The sequence below is a fragment of the Protopterus annectens genome, chromosome 5.part0 (assembly GCF_019279795.1).
Source record: "Protopterus annectens isolate FY-2018-M chromosome 5.part0, PAN1.0, whole genome shotgun sequence".
NCBI classification, from domain to species: Eukaryota; Metazoa; Chordata; order Ceratodontiformes; family Protopteridae; genus Protopterus; species Protopterus annectens.
In genome coordinates this window covers 16,722,573-16,738,957 of record NC_056735.1, presented here as the reverse complement: position 1 = coordinate 16,738,957, position 16,385 = coordinate 16,722,573, and the positions used below count along the sequence as shown (strand labels likewise).

At 44.3% G+C, this 16,385-nt stretch overlaps 1 protein-coding gene across 3 annotated transcripts in view; it reads left to right on the top strand.

Moving 5' to 3' along the window:
- Positions 1-16,385, top strand: part of SLC9A7 (solute carrier family 9 member A7) — a 3,436,621-nt gene that overhangs the window by 1,532,272 nt on the left and 1,887,964 nt on the right. The gene's annotated exons all lie outside the window — the stretch shown is intronic.

The window sequence follows — 16,385 nt, the reverse complement described above, 5'->3', positions numbered from 1 at the left end:
TTCAAGCTAAGTGCTTTAAGTCCATTCTACTACTTTTATCTGATATTACACGGAAGAGAATAGCAAACACAAAACACATATGTACCATATGTACCATTTTCTGTTGGGAATTGCAGTTACAAAAGTGGAAGGTTTTGAAATCATATTGAACCGACCTGTTAAATTACTAAGTTTGTTTCGTATACTTACTTGCGTGGTTTGGTTTCACTGTGGGTTACAGCAGCTTATTTTATTTATTTATTTACTTAACGGCTGCATGTGGTGCAGCGGTTAGCATTGCCGCCTCACAGCAAGAGGTTCTTCGGTTCGATTCTTGGCTGGGGTGCCTTCTGTGTGGAGTCTGCATGTCCTCCCTGTGGTCATGTGGGTTTCCTCCCACATCCCAAAGACTTGCTGTAGGTGGATTGGACACTCCAAATTGGCCCTAGGTGTCAGTGTGTGCATGCGCGTGTGCCTTCTGTGGAAGGTTGGGTGCCGGGCTGGCACCTCGGCACCGTAAAACTCCACTGCCAATCATGAGTGGACAAGTGATCCACTGTGGCGACCCCTAACCGGGAAAAAAACGAAAGAAGAAGATTATTTACTTAACGGCTGCAGGCTTAGCTTTAGCAGCTTCTATTTAAAATTAGATTACTTTTGGTGGCTACAAACCTACATACATAACGGCTGCAAGGCTTAGCTTTAGCAGCAGCTTCTATTTAAAATTGGATTATTTTCTGAGGCTACAAACGTACGTGTTGTGTCTTTCGGCTTTTTCACGGTTAGGGGTCGCCACAGCGGAACTCCGGTCCGCTAATGATTGGCAGTTGATTTTTACGTGCCGAGTTGCCAGCCCTGATGCACAACCTTCAACGAAGGTACGCCCATTCATGCCTGTCTGCACACAGAAGACGCTCTAGCTGAGAATCAAACCGGACAGCGTCTTACTGTGAGGCGACAATGCTACCGCAGCACCACCACTGCGGATACAAACGTACGTGTGGTGTGCTTATTTCATTTACTTAGTTGTCTGGCAATCCAGGTAATCTGATTTATGAATGCTGCTGAATGCTAAACCGTCTGCTCTTTGCAGGTATGTTTATCCATTTGATTCTCTTTCATGGAATCAGAAGGACCATTGAAAGTTGATGTAATAGACATGAACTGAAGACTAAATGGAGAGCTCAAGTTTTCAAGATGGTTTTATACCGATTCTAATTTAAGGTTGATAGCTAAAGGGGTATAATATCAGAAACTGGCATTTAAATTACAGATATCGCATCAGTAAGCGTTGATTGTGCTACTTTTGCATTAGTGAAACACAGATACTCTGCAATGTTTTTTTTCTTTATACAGTGAATTTAATTGTGTGCTTGTTAAGGCTCCTTACTATGGGTCTAGATTGTGCTTTTTGCATGAAAACAAGTAGAGTTCCTATTTTTGTACTGCCATTTAGCATTTTTCTGTTGGGGATGGGACCATAATAAATGTAATAAAATTATAGCTATCAAAGATAGAACCCTAAGTGAGGAATGACTGGATAAGGATAGACTCAAAAAGAACCTACTTCTAGCATTTACATTTTTTTTTGTGTGTAAGCCCTGGTGGGTCAGCTATTTGATAGTTTTATAAAAGGATCCTCTCTGGAGCAGTATATTTTATTTATTTTAGTACCAGTGAAGGTTGTATACAGCTAATTAAAGCTGTGCATGGTCAAATACGCATTGTCCAGATTTTTTGCCTTGTATGTTTGGTCTGTTCCTCATAAATCTTTGATTTACTGGGGATCTCTGAGGGCCAGAATCATTAAATAATAAGTCAAGGGCTGCATACTTTTACTTAACAGTGGCTACAAATGTAAATGTTATTTATTTACTTAATGGCTGCAAAGTGCAGACTTAGCTTAACTTTTACTTAATGGCAGGAGAAGCATATGTGTGTGTGCTTACAGGCTTACACCAGCTGCTTCTTTTATTTATTTCCTGCATGTGCTTAACGTTTATGTGATTAGCAGAACACAGCAGCAGCTTCTTTTATTTATTTACTTAATAGTTAACAGATGCCGAGAATGTGATTGCTGCAGGCAGGAGAAACGAACGTATGTGTGTGTGCTAAGTTCATAGGTTGGTACTAGGCTATCAGTCCTAGGGCCTATACAAGCCTAGCCATAACAATTCCCTGGCTATTTCTTCCCACATTATTTACTTTCCTGGACCCCTGTCTAGCAGGGCAACTGACGTGATCCCTGGGGTGAATTTCCTTTCTCCCATCCAATCGTCAAGGTTCCTCTTGAAGAAGTCCAAAGAGGCACTCTGCTTGACATGTATGGGCAATCTATTCCAGAGTCTGGGGAGTCTCTGGGTCAGGAACCTATCCCTCCAGCATGTTTTGTTTATTGTGATGACAAGGTTTAGATCCCTGGAGCGTGTAGCTCTGAGGGATTGGGATTTCTTTAAGTGTAGCATGTCCAATAGCTCTGGGTTTGACATGGCCTTGTATGTTAAGCAGAGATCGCCTCTGAGTAGACGATATGCGACAGAGTATAGCTGGAGTTTTTTAAGGAGGTCAGCATAGGGCATCTGCTTTAGGCCTGTGATTCTTTTAGTGAGGTATTTCTGAGGCCTTTCCAGTTGTTGCAGATGTCTTGAGAGGTACATACCAAATGGGGCGTTGTATTCTATAATGGGTCTAATGAGGGATGAGTACAGTGGGACAATGACCTCCTTTTTTCTGGATGAAAAGCCCTTCGTGATGGTGTGCCACATAGAAGGATTTCCTGACTGTTGTGGCGATGTGGTTATCAAAGGTGAGACCACTGTCCACCTGTGTCCCTAAGTCTCTTATCACACTTTCTGTGTTTAGCGTACTGCCACCTATATGGTAATTCATGGATACATGTTTTTTCCCAAAGGGGATAACAATACATTTCTTGGCATTGAGCTTGAGCCCATGGCTCTGGCACCAAGCATCTGTTTCTGTAAGGCCCTTTTGTAGCGTATCCACATCATTTGGGGATTCAATAATGGCTCCCAGTTTGCAGTCATCTGCAAACTTTGTTAGCCAGAGTCCCTTAGTGTTGACCTGTACTTCAGAAAAGTAGATGCCAAACAAGAGCGGCCCCAGGACTGAACCCTGAGGTACTCCACTTGTCACTTGTCTGGAGCTGGATTTGGAGTCGGCTACTTTTACAGTGTGGGTTCTATCAGTAAGCCATTTAGCAACCCATTGGGTGACATAGGGATTAATGTCCAACTTAGTAAGTTTATCTATGATTCCAGAGTGGGGGATGGTGTCAAAGGCCTTGGCAAGGTCTAGATAGGCTGTGTGGACCACCTTACCCTTGTCCATGGCTCTGGAGACTGTTTCAAAGAAGTCAATCAGGTTCAGGAGACAAGATCGGCCCTTCACAAACCCAAACTGGGTGGGGTCCCGTGTTTGAAGGTTGCCAATGTCTTTGTGTATAAGTTCCATGATAATACGCTCCATGGCCTTGCAGATAAGGCTCATCAGACTGATGGGACGGTAGTTTCCGGGATCCAAGGTGGATCCCCCCTTGTGGATTGGGATAACTGTAGCTCTGCACCACTCAGTGGGCACGAAACCTGAGGTGAGGCTATGATTAAACATGACACTTAGGTGAGGTGCCAGTTCATATTGTAGTTCATGTAGTACACAGCCCGGGATGTCATCTGGTCCCATGGATGCTGTATTCTTGGCTTTAGAGAGTGCGTTTTGTACCTGTGTGGCCGTTATTACTGGAATTTGGCAATCTTCCGGTATTGAGATGAGCCATTTAGGGGGTGAGAGGGGGGTGAAGTTGGCACTGAATCGATCTGCCAGGATATTGGCAATATCCTTCGGATCAGTATATTTAATGCCATTCTGTTTTAGCTCAGAGCAGATCTGAGCATTGCCATTTAGATTCTTGACATAGTTATAGAATGCTTTGTGGTTGTCTTTGGAATCTTTGGCAATTTTATTTTCAAAACTAGCTTTGGAGGATTTTATGAGGCATCTCAGTTTCTTACTGAGGCTAGTAAGGGAGTTTTTTGCATCCTGGGATTTTCCTCTTTTCTGAAAAAGTTTCTTCCTTTTGTTGTAAAGTTTGCTTATGGCAGGGGACCACCAGATTGGCTTCCTTTTTTTGGATGAGAGCATTTTGGTTCTATTTGGGATGGCACGATTCATGCATGAGTGGATGTGCTCGTACAGTGCCTTAGTGTAGGATTCAGCAGTTCAATTTTCAGTTCCCGTCTGCATGGGTGTCATGAAGTTTGTCACTTCTGACTTGAGTAGCATGAAGTTGGCTTTGGAGAAGTTTTTTATGGTGGTTTCTTTACTGGGGGTGGGGTGGGATGTGGATGTTAAGGGTGATTAGCTTATGGTCAGACCTGACTAACGAGGGGGTGACCATAGGTATGGAGCATTGATTTCCCATGTTGGTAATGACCAGGTCTAGGATATTGGAGCCCCTGGTGGGACTATGGATTAGTTGATCCAGGGCGTTGGAATTTATGAATTCCAAGAACCGTTGTGCAAAGGTGTTGGGACATGAGTAGTTTTCCCAGTTAATGGCAGGGTAGTTAAAATCACCCAGTATTAGGGTTTTTGGTTCTATCTTAATATGTTCCAGTATGTTTAGAAAGGTGTAGTGAGAATCTTGGGGTATGGTGGGGGATCTGTAGCAAGCTACAATTTGGATTGCAGTCTTACCTAGTGTTAGTTGCACTTGGAGAATTTCAGACACATTGTGTTGGCCAACTAGCCTGGTGGTGTGAATATCCTTGGTGAATATTGACACTCCTCCACCTTTAGTGTTTCGGTCCTGGTTTGGTAGCCGAAAAGTGTGGTAAGAGTTGTAGCCTGGTATTGCAGGGGTGCTCTCTGGAGCCTTGAACCAGGTCTCAGTTACTGCACAGATATCGATGTTCTCCATTTTAGGAGTGCCTCGAGAGAGTGCATTTTGAGGTTTAGACTTCTAGCATTGAGTAGCATTACCTTCAGATTTTGCATGCTTGTACCTGTTACAGTGGTGGTTTTGTCCTTTGAAGTTTGCCTAAAAAAGGCACTATAGGGGTGGCAAGAGCCTTAGCCAGTAACCTGAATCCCAGGGGCGACAGGTGCAGACCATCTCTGGCAAAGCATCGTGGTCTGTCAGTCATGTCATCCCAGGCAGACAGATACCGGATCCCCTTTGAATGACACCATAAGCTTAGCCAATTGTTGAAGTCAATCATTTTATCCTTATATTGTGGTATCATTCTGGGCGAAGGCAGGATGCTACTCAAGGCTAGGGTCATACCTGCCTAGGCCACATGATCCGAGAGCTCTTCCTTGTCTCTTTTCATGTAGTCCAGGGAGGTACGTCTCAAGTCATTCACTCCAACATGGACAATGACAGAGTCATATTTGTACTTGTTGTGGAGTGACTTGAGTGCATGTGTTATGTGGCGGATCCTGGCACCCGACAGGCAGCTGACTGTAATTTTCTCCTTATTCAACCTGGTGAGAGGGACTTCAGTGTGCCAGACTATAGAGTCACCTATGACTAAAGTGTTAGGTACATTGTCTTGCCTTAGGGGCTGTTGCTGGGTGGCACACTGGTGTATGAACTATGTGACACATTGGTTGTGATTGGTGTTGTTTGCGTTTCAGCTTCAGAGGTCTTTGTTTCTTGGGCAGGTTACAGTTAAGGGCCTCTGCATATGTGGATTTAGTGTTGCTATATGTGGGTGTTGGTGGTGCAGGTTTAGAAGGGCTATGTGTTGCTTGAGGTGTAGTGTGGGTGTTAACCTTCTCCTCTTGACTGTTTAGCACAATCTTGGGTGGAGAGAGCTTTGCTTCCATTTTAGCTATGCAAGTGCATCTCTCACAGGTTGTAGTGTTGGGTGGTAGGAAGAGAGGGTTGTCTGTGTACATGAGGCAATTGCTGCATTGCCCCAGTATGCCCATATTCACCAGGTGGACAGGAGAAATCACCGGAAGCTGACCCTTGGACATGCCTGGTTTGGGGCTTTTTTTTTTTCTTTGTAAAGTATAGGAGCTGTTTCCTTAGCAAGGTACTTTGCAATTATAGGCTGTTTAGTGCCTACTATTAATTTCTCCTTGTTAACAAGGAGAGTTCAGTGTTTGTATGAGTTTAAGGCTTCCTAGTGCTTTCCAGCAGGTATTAGAGAAAGTGCTAGTCACAGGGATGCTTAAAGGTAAGATTGAAAAGAATGCACTCTGCATTGTGCACTAGAGAAGTTAGATGTGAAAGTAGGTAACTTGAGTTTTACCTATTTAAAAAGTTAAGGTTTAGTGGAGAGTTACTATTTTTAAAACAGCAAGATGGATTGAAAGGGGTGGTCACTTTTGTATTTTGGTACTATGAAATACTATAGGATGGCCAATAAATTTAAATAATTGAAGGGTGGGATTTCAAAATGATGATTTTGTGATTACTCACATAAGCCAGTGAAAGTAGAGAGAAATGAGATATATGGTCAGATTAACATAAGAGGCGGGCAACTAGAAAGACAGTGGTATTTCTGCCTGACTCAGAACAGAGAGAGCTGTGGTCTCTTTTGAAGTTTTAATATGCTGTTAAAACAGAATGCAAGCAAAACACAAGGTAAAGAAAACAAACTACAGTATTCAAAATATAGACAGGCAATACAGTAATACAAAAAATAAAAGCAAACTAACCTTTCCTTCACAGCAAAGTGTAGCAGAGTCTGGATGAGCCTCCTGCTTACATACTTAACTGCAGGAGAATGCGATTACTTTTTACAGATTTCTTTAATATGGAATTATTTAGATGAGTTTTACTTCTGCAGAGATTGTGCATATTTACTGATACTGGTGGACTGTAGAAGTTTGAGTAGACTTTTTTGATGAAAATGTTCTGAATTGGGCAGTTATGTCATTATTGTTTCATGCATTTTGTTTCATTGCCTACTGGAAAAATGTTCAAAGCAATAAATTTAAAACGTGCCCCCTTAACAAGTGTGCTTTATTATACAAGGAATGTAATTTAATACAGTCAGGAAGGTGTATCAAAGAACACATGTATGTTTTGTGTGCAAGCGGCCTATGATTTGAAAACAGCAGAAAGGTAATCTTTATCCGCCACTGGCCAGATGCATTTTCTTTGAATGTGGGTTTCAGTACTATTTTAATGAATGTGAGTTTCAAGGGCAGAGAGGTTTTAATGCTAAGTCTATTTTCATTGTGAGACTGTATTGCTTTCTTTAACAGATGTCTATTAGTGTTTGTGCTATAGGATGTAAAAAGTTTTAAATGTAGTCCAAATCATTGTAGAAGTAAAGCAGTACGCACTTTAGTGTATATGGTAAATAGAGTGAAATAGCCAAGTAATCGGACATTGGGAGGGCTGTGTATGGGGGGGCCCCATTCAACCATGATTTTGTGAGGGGGGGAAGGGTGGCGAACTCAGACAGCCCCAGGTGGCACAAACTCAAGCTACGCCACTGATCAGTAGGCTATGGAGAATGACTTTTAGAGGTCCTAGCAAACTATAATATTTTTTTGCTAAGATTAGAATATTGTCTACCATTAAATGCTCCATTTTTACCACAAAGCCCATGTAATGCAAGTCACCAAAAACAAAATCCTAAGGTTCATCATCTTCTCCCTTCCCAGTGAACATCATTGCTACACATTTAGAAAAAAATGGTTACAATTTACTACAGGGTCTGGACTGGGGCCGTATTTTGGTTGTCTGTTCTTCAGTTTGCGTTTGAAAGTTGGTATCCCACAATTCCATTGAAGTGGGAGAGGTTACATAATTATGTATACAAATTTAATGTTAAACTGAGTACGGATTTGTACCTATATTTATGTGCCTTTGTTCAGATTTTTGATGTTTCCAGGTTGAGGGTATGTCCCAGAGACTCCCTCTTTTGTGGAGTAGACTCCCTGTCCGTGTAAAGCAGAGTACCTTATTAAATCTTTTTAAGTGCAACCTAGATAACTGGATGGGGAACAGAAAATGCACACCCTGGGATTCCACTCATGTCCCTGCTTGACTGTGGCATTAGGGTGCTGACTTGTCGGAACATGGGCTAAATTCTTGGCTATGTTTGTAAGGGCCTCGGGGCCAATAGCCTAGTAACTTCCTATGATCCTACTGCTTATTTAAATCAATGTCATCTTTTATCTTGGAAGCAACATGGATTCTGGTTTGGATGCATCACTATAACAGCTCTCTACTCCCTCACAGATGATATCCTATCCAATATGAACAAAGGCAACTTGACAGGCAACGTCTTTATTGACCTCACAAAAACCTTTGATCTGATTGACTATAACTTACTGTTTGATAAAATAGCTGAAATTGGCATTAGTGATGATGCAGAACTTTGGTTTGTAGACTTCCTCACCAATAAGATCCTTCAAGGTGAAAGTAGGCACAACCGCTTATGAAGCAGCTCCTCTTATGGAAGGAGTCCCGCAGGGTTTCACTTTAGTCCCTTTGCTGTTTTCCATATATATCAGCAAACTGCCATCTGATCATCCTCTGATACCTGTATTTTTTTATGCAGATAACATGGTCATCTACAGGTCAAACAAATCCCACTCTGTTCTACAAAACTGGCCCCAAGATGACCTCGAAACCCTCAACCACCTAGAAATTTATACTCAGTCCCTCAAAAAACAAAAGTAATGTTGTTTGAAACCAGCCAACTAAAAAACAGCTGAAGAACCCAGGTTCTGTAGTATTAAAGCTGTTAACAGTACCACCACAGAAAATACAACATCCTTTAAATACCTTGGCATTTGGCTAGACCAATCTCTTAACTGTCAGCTACACATTCAAAATGTATGCAAAAAGTTCAACACTAGTTTTCTGGGCAAACAGTTTATTCCCTCTTCTGTCAAATCCAGCCAGAGCTGCCATAGGCAAAGGAATACTCTTATCACAACTCAAATATGTACTACCCAGTATAGCTCCAGCCTCGAGAGAAAAATGCTACCACCTTACAAGCCAAATCCAATAAAGTCTACCAGTTCCTTACTACCTCCCCCAATAACACCAGTGCCCAACTCTCACCAAAGCTAAGTGGATCCCAGTACATTTGACAGCCAACCTCCTACTAGGATCAGTAATTCACAAAACCTTCTTTCTGAGACATCATCCCGTCTCATAAACTTTTTACCAAACCTCCCACATATAATCTCAGGGGTATCTATCAATCTCAACCAACACCAACTCCAAAAACTAAAACTTATTGCACTGACCATGCATTCTCCGTCCTAGCATTTAAACTATGGGACTACATTCCTCTAGTCTAGTAGAGTAGAATCAATCTGAGATGTCCAAAAGTACTCTGACTTCAGACAGCAGCTCAAGGAACACCTCTTCACCCAAAGTGCAGTTGCACTTACTCAGGTCATATTACATGAACCCTGCAGCTCTCTCACACACCTCATTATCCCAATTTCATCATTCCTTATTTCATCTTGTCATCCCCTTACTTACTACCTCTCATTCATCCTACTTCCCTCTTCTCTTTGCATCTCTCTCACACCTGTTCACCATTGTACTCCTCTTACTTCTACAAGCCTGTCTCACTTTTTCTTTGTCTTTTTCCCATGGTATCCTTTCCTGCACGTATTCTCACTTGCCTCTTTTAATGTCTTCATATCTTTATGTCACAGTATGCTGCTATCCCTGTAGTATAAGCCATCTCAGTCATTATGACTATATCTTATCCATAAAGGTCTGCTAAGCATACTTCAGTTTTTCCATCTATGTTTTGACATTGTAAACTACTTCTTGGTCTAAATGTAGCATAATGTTTAGTTGTCTATCCCGCCTTCATTCTTGCTGGTTGGGTTCGGAGCTGATCCTCGGCTCCGACTCGGCCATCTTTTAAAGCTCGAGAACTATTTACTGGCTCGAGGCCTCCCCATATCCCACAATGCCTGGCGCTAGATCCCCAGATCTCATTTGCCGCTTCTGCTACGAGGGTGCTTTTGCTGGCTCAGGTCGTATTTTTCGTCTTTTGATAGGTTTTATATAAAAAATTTCATATAAATAGTTGTTTAATTTTTATTATAGTAGTGATAGTACTTATTGTCTCTGTGTACTTTTAGATCTATCCCATCCCCTTAGAAAACTAGTTTTTACTGTTACTCTCCCCCTCTTTTTCTCTCTTCAAGGTAGCCGTTTTTAGTTAGAGCCTAACCCTTGTTCTCTAAATACCTTTTTGTAGTGTTTTCATGTAGAAATAGTTGTAGTACTTTACTATTTTCTAGTATATATATATATATATATATATATATATATATATATATATATATATTATAGTTATAGTGTGTGTGTGCGCGTTGTTAAGGTGTGGTGTAACTGGTTCTTTTTGTGTGTACGGGTTTCTTTATACTTGTTACCTACTGTTGTACTGTTGACCTTTTTTTCCTGGGATATTTCCTTTTTGCAGGATGTCCAAAGATACGAAGGTATCTGGATTCAAGAAGTGTGACTCATGCTGTCAGAAGATGTCTCTGACAGATGGTCACACTTTTTGTGTCTACTGCTTGGGCGCTCTACACCTGCAGGACTCTTGTTCGGTGTGCCACGCCTTTAGTCTAAGAGTCCTGCAGGAGCGTAGGAATAAGTTAATCCTTAGAGGATTACTAAAACCTGAAGGGTCACCTGCTAAGACTCAGCCAGGGAAATCCTCCAAGCCATCAAAACCGTCTGCTCCCAGCTCGGAGTCGTCGTCGGGTGTGGCGTCTGCTTCGACTTTGGTTCCGGCCAGAACTGAAGTACCTGCTTCTCAGTCGGCTCCGATCCTGGTGTCGGAACCTTCAGGGAGCCGAAAGCGTTCTAGGTCCCCATCCCTAGAGTCGATTCGCTCAGCTCCGGGGTCGCCTCTGTTACAGTTGGAGCGAAGTCACCGATCTCACTCTTCTCGGTCTTCGAGACTGTCTGACCATTACTTGGAGAGAGTGGTGAGCAGACTTCTGAAATCGCAGGCCCTGGCTAAAATGCTATCCAGCCCCCCCCTCATCAGGGTTTGTCTCTGCCCATTTCTACAGTAGTTCCTCCTTCGACTCACCCCTTGAGTACGGAGCCGGAGCTGGTTAGGGTTCGGATCGTGGAACCGTCGGAGCCAATACCTACCCTTTCGGTTCCTTCAGCTCCGATCACTTCCATGGCACCGTCCTTGGAGGGATCTGGGCACTGAGACTCCCTCTTCTGTTCTGAGGGGGCAAGTGGCATCGGACCCTTGTCCGACCCCGTTCTCCCTCTCAGAGCTTCGGCGCAGGTGAGCTCGGCTCCTACATCGGCCTCGGAGCCATCCCTCTCAGTGCCGGTGAGGGGGGGGGGAGTTCCAGTCTCTTCAGAGCCTGAGCCCTCTTCTCTGCCGGGAAGGGGTGCCTTCGAGGTCATGAGGAGTGTGCTGGCCCCTCAGTCAGACCCACGATCAGCCTCTTCGGCTCCTCCCCCATGGTGCCTGCGTCTGCCTCTTCCCCTCCTCCAGACCCCAAGCGAGGAGAACAAGTACTCCAGGTCGCCCCAGTGGGCATGTCTTCCTCTTCCGAGGCCTCCCCTGATCATTCAGAGGAGCCCCCTCGAAAGAGGAAATGTAAGAGGAAGCATGTTGACTCCCCTGAGTCTGTCACTTCGGATACCGACTTAGAGGATTCGGAAGGGTCCCCGAGGTCCCCCTCTGAAGATGTCTCCTTCTCAAACATCCTTGAGATGCTTGGGCAGAGGGGGAACTGGACTACCCTTAACCCTTCTGAGGATGAGTCTGTATACCTGGACGGGTTTGGTTCTCGCCCCTCCACCTCCTGGGTGTCTCCGCCTTTCGATCCACTGATGGCAGTGGTGGCTCGAAAGGCGTGGTCAGCCCCTGACACAGTGGAACCAACTCCCTAAAGGCCCACGAAATTCATCACAGCACCACAAGACAAGCAATTTTTGACAAAGGGTGTCCCTGTTGATGCTATGGTGGTAGCAGCGGCCACGAACAAGGAGTTGGCTGAGACTTCTTCGTCTGTCCATCCCCCTAATAAGGAGTCTAGGACGATGGACAGATATGGGAAGCAGATGTTTTCCTCAGCGACCTTTTCCATGCGGTCGCTGAACTATTTGTGCCATTTTACCCGCCTTTAAAGGGATCTCCTTAAGGAGCTAGGAGATGCCCTTCAAGATCCATCAGCTGCGGGGGCCCAGGATAAGATTACCTCCCAGCTGGTGACTCTTAATTCGATAGTGAACTCCTCCATGCGGCTGATTTCTTATGCAGCCAATGGGGCGAGTAGAGCCGCAGGCACAGGTGTGGCCTTGAGAAGGCACGCTTGGATGTGGTTATGTAACTTTGCGGACCCCTTTAAGGCATCTTTCACCAATTCCCCTTTTGATGGTTCTGCTCTTCTTGGACCACTGGTGAAGGATACCTTTACCAGGTGTGAGCAGGAAGGCAAGACTCTATCTGCTGTGGGAGTCAGTTTTTCCACTCCTCCTAGACCATACCCCAAAGGTCAGAAAAGTGGGAAAATGTGGTTCCGGAAACCCCAGGGAGCCGTGCCTGACACACGTGGTGAGTTTCCCTCCAGGGGCAGAGGAGGGAACAACAATAGACGCCGCCCTCGAGGCAGAGGGGGCCCCCAAAATCAGGGCAGCAAAGATTCCTTCTCTGACCCTTCCAGCATCCCTGAGAGGCTGCCCGTCTTCGGAGGCAGTCGGGGGAAGATTATCGCTGTACCCAAAAGCCTGGCAAGACATAACTCAAGACAGATGGGTACAATCTATGATATCCGGAGGCTACAAAATTCCCTTCGTTCATACCCCCTTAAGGTCAAAAAAATCCCTTCCAGATGTTCCATTCAGTCTAAGGGAACAAGCAGTGCAAGAGATCTCAAAACTGTTACAAAAAAGAGCCATCCAATGAGTCCCAGCAGACCAGCAAGGATCCGGAATTTACTCAAGGTTCTTTTTGGTACCAAAAAAGACAGGGGACTGGAGACCTATTTTGGATCTCAGCAGACTAAACAGGTCTGTACAAAGAACGAAGTTCCGGATGGTCACGCTTCAGTCCATTCTACCCTTTTTGGGTCAGGACAATTGGATGTGCTCCATAGATCTTCAAGATGCGTACTACCATATCAAAATGGACAGGCACTCCAGAAGATTCCTCTGCTTCTGGCTGGGAGCCAGTCATTATCAGTTCCGAGCTCTGCCCTTTGATCTCACCACAGCTCCCAGGGTGTTCACCAAATGTATGGCAGTAGTTACCTCTCACCTGAGACGGCAAGGATTCCAGGTGTTTCCCTATCTAGACGACTGGCTCCTTACTGCTACCACCAGACATCAGTTACTATGAGCCAGGAACCACACCATCCAAACTTGTTCCAAGCTAGGTATCACAATAAATTTTGAAAAGTCTGCATTGTCGCCTTGTCAGCCTATAACCTTTATAGGTGCAAGTTTAAGTGCAAAAGACATGTCAGCGAGACTTCCATTACACAGAGTATTAAATATGTACAGGTGTTATTAGGATGCAAGAAAATTCAGGCCAGATTCGTCCTAAAGACATTGGGCCTCATGGCAGCAGCAATCATACTTGTCCCCCTGGCTCATTTTCACATGAGGATTCTTCAGTGGTTGCTTTTCACCCAATGGTCATTTCTACAACTTCCAGTGTCTCACATGATTATGATTCCACAGACATGCAAAGACCAGCTTGCTTGGTGGATGGTTTCCCCGTGAGTACCCCAGGCAGACCATTTGTTCTTCCCCCTCCAGTAGCCACAGTGACCATGGATGCCTCCCTGATCGGGGGGGGGGGGGGGGCACTTTCAGGGCAGAGCAGTCCAAGGCACCTGGCAACCCCACGATTACCATCTGCATATCAATGTCTTGGAGATGAGAGCTGTGCTTTTAGCGTTGCAAACTCTTCAGAGCTGTCTTTCCACCGGGACCATTGCAGTTCAAACAGACAGTATGTCGGTAGTGTGGTACATCAACAAGCAGGGCGGAACCAAGTCCTACCTCCTATGTCGAGAAGTACTCAGACTCTGGCAATGGGCGATCTCTTCCCAGCGGTTTCTGATAGCAACACACATCCCTGGGAAGTCCAACGTTATAGCTGACAGGCTGAGCAGAGCAATTCTCATGCCGCACGAGTGGTCTCTCAATCAGACAGTGGCGGACCAAATCTTCCACAAATGGGGTCAGCTTTGCTGCGACCTTTTCGCCACCCCCTTCAACAGCAAGTACGACATTTTCTTTTCTCTCCTCCCTCTTCCAGGATACCCTCCCAGAGACCCTCTAATCCACGATTGGCCTCAGGGACGACTTTATGTATTCCCTCCATTTCCCCTGATTCTCAAACTAATACAGAAAGCTACCGTGCTGGGATGCAAGATGATCCTCATTGCCCCCTACTGGCCTCGACAAATTTGGTTTCCGTTCCTGCATCATCACCTCCTGGAGCAACCCTGGACCAGACCTCCTGATCCGTCAGTCGGGCGGGCTGCACCAATCCCTTCAGTCTCTCAACCTCACTGCTTGGTTGCTCCACTTCCAACCTTAGCCAGGCTTCCGAACATTTCCCAATCGGTGCGTGAAATCATATTATCTTCGCATAAATCTACCACCAGAAAAACTTATGCTAGTAAGTGGAAACGTTTCTCTTGCTGGGCAGAGTCTAAAAATATAGATTCCTTTTCAGCCCCTGTCCACCACGTTTTAGATTTCTTAGCGGAACTTTTTCAGGATGGGTCCTCTTCTGCCACCATTAGAGTTCAGTTAGCCGCAATTTAACATTTTCATACAGGCCTATCTGAAACTAGTATTATGTCCCATAAGCTTTGCAAAGCTTTTCTTAAAGGGACTACTTTGCTCAGGCCCCCAGTAAGAGATCCCCTGCCTCCGTGGGATCTTAATTTGATCTTAGCTTCCCTAATATTGCCCCCCTTTGAACTTGCAGCTTCATGTTCCTTGAAGTTTCTTTCTTGGAAAATCCTCTTTCTTGTGGCAATTACCTCAGCTAGAAGAGTTTCTGAACTCCAGGCACTTTGTGTTCGCCCTCCTTATTTAGTTTTCCATAATGACAGAGTTTCGCTCATGACTAATCCCTCCTTCCTTCCTAAGGTACCTTCTGAGACTAATCTGAATCAGTCCATTGATTTTCTGGTCTTCTTCCCAAATTATTCCAACAAAGCTGAACATAAATTACATCAGTTGGATGTTCATAGACAATTACGTTTCTACTTGCATAGGACTAAACAAATTAGAAAATCAGATCAGCTCTTCCTGTCCTATGCTGAAGGTAAACAAGGTCTACCAGTGTCTAAAGTAACTCTATCTAGGTGGTTAACTTCTATTATTGCTTTGATTTATCAGTTGAGGAACAAACAGCTCCCTGCTAAACCAAAAGGCCACTCTACTAGGGCTTTAGCCACTTCTGTAGCTTTTCAGGCAAGATTACCAATGGAAGCCATGTGTGCGGCAGCTACATGGGCCACTCCCCATACATTCATTTCTCATTATAAGCTGGATGTGACTTCTAGGAGCAGAGCTGATTTTGGTTCCACTGTGCTGAAGAGTCTGTTCCGATGAGCCACCCAGGACTGAGGTGCTAGGGACGCTGTCCCAACCAGCAAGAATGAAGGCGAGATAGACAACTTAACATTAAGAAGTTATGTACCTACCATAACGTTCCATGTTAGTTGTCTTCTTCTCGCCTTCTTTCTTGCATCCCCAACCTCCATCCCCCTATCCTAATAGACAGGGAAGAGTTGCCCTCTGAGTTCCTTTTAGCTGGCTGGGTCTTATCTGGTTTGTTCCCTCAACCTTTTAGCTCTGTAGCTAAACATATGCTGTTAGGACAGGTGTCCTTATATTTTGTCTGTAGTTAGGTCTACCAAACGAGATCTGGGGATCTAGCGCCAGGCATTGTGGGATATGGGGAGGCCTCAAGCCAGTAAATAGCTCTCGAGCTTTAGAAGATGGCCAAGTCGGAGCTGAGGATCAGCTCCGAACCCAAACAGCAAGAAAGAAGGCGAGAAGAAGACAACTAACATGGAACATTACGGTAGGTACATAACGTCTTATTTTTGCATATGTAAATATGTATGTATATGTGTTTTTAGCTTATCCTTGTATCTATAAGTATGTTTTGTTCATTTCATATGTGGTCCTATTCACCCAGACTGTGCCTTAAAATGGTCAACTGAGATCAGTGCCGTAGCCCAGTACACAAATATAAATAAGTAAATAGTTGCAGTGAGACAAAAATAAATAAAGAATAAATCTCATAGTACTGTTTTGTGAATGCAACAGTATCTTGTGAATATTTAATTTGTTCCTTGCAAAAATATTTGGTGATGCAAGAAAAAGTCCAATTTCCGCAGTTTTTGATGTCACCGGATTCCACCTTCCCCAA